Genomic DNA, 1,028 nt, shown 5'->3' on the forward strand with positions numbered 1-1,028 from the left:
ACTCACTTTTCTAATTCTCTCGTACCATCCCCTAGTCCATGCATCTTGATGGATAATCCCACCTAGTCTGCCTTCCTAGATCCCATTTTGTATATAATAGCCAGATCTCTCTCATGAAAATGTAATTATAAAATTTTCAGGAAATTGGGTGGATTTGGATAGTATGATATTAAGTGAGATAACTCAAACTTAGAAAGAAAACCTTTCTGCCTCCTCTGCCGCCATGGCACCCCATGAAAAAGCTTGTGGTGAAGGAAGGAAAAAAAAAGAAGAAGCAGGTTTTGAAGTTCACCCTTGATTGCACCCACCCTGTAGAAGATGGGATCATGGACGCTGCTAATTTCGAGCAGTTCCTCCAGGAGAGAATCAAGGTGAACGGCTAAGCTGGGAATCTCAGCGGAGGGGTTGTGACCATCGAACGGAGCAAGAGCAAGATCACTGTCACTTCCGAGGTGCCTTTCTCCAAAAGGTATTTGAAATATCTCACCAAAAAATATTTGAAGAAGAACAATCTCCGAGACTGGTTGCGTGTTGTCGCCAACAGCAAAGAGAGCTATGAGCTGCGTTACTTCCAGATTAACCAGGATGAAGAAGAGGAGGAGGAGGAGGATTAAGACGCATTGGGCTGGAATGTTTTGTATTAATTCATAAATAAAATTTAGGAACAAAAAAAAAAAACAAAAAAAAAGAAAGAAAACCCTGGATGTTCTCTTGTATATGTGGTTCCTAGCCTGTAATGTATACATGTATATGTATAAATGGGTGCAATTGTGGGTAAAATTTAAGAAACCTAGAAAGAAGATCAAGAGAAGATAAAAAAATAGGTGATTAGGAAGAATGAGAGTGGGCAAAAGGACATGTGACATGAAAAAGGAAAAGAAGTGGAGTAGGAAGAGGTTACAAGGGTAATAGGTGTAGCAGGAGGGTAGGAAAGATGACTAAAAGGAGAATTAAGTAAAAACACAGCTTTTTTGATTGTAGTAAGGAGGCCTCTAGTTTGTTCCCGGCCACGTAGCCCCGAAATAATC

General features: G+C 40.3%; 1 pseudogene; it reads left to right on the top strand.

Moving 5' to 3' along the window:
• The first annotated feature begins 233 nt into the window (after positions 1–233).
• Positions 234–671, top strand: LOC126512103 (60S ribosomal protein L22-like; annotated as a pseudogene).
• The last annotated feature ends 357 nt before the right edge of the window (positions 672–1,028 follow it).

This window comes from Alexandromys fortis, unplaced genomic scaffold (assembly GCF_014885135.2).
Source record: "Alexandromys fortis isolate MF-2015 unplaced genomic scaffold, M_Fortis_MF-2015_v1.1 scaffold_95, whole genome shotgun sequence".
NCBI lineage: Eukaryota > Metazoa > Chordata > Mammalia > Rodentia > Cricetidae > Alexandromys > Alexandromys fortis.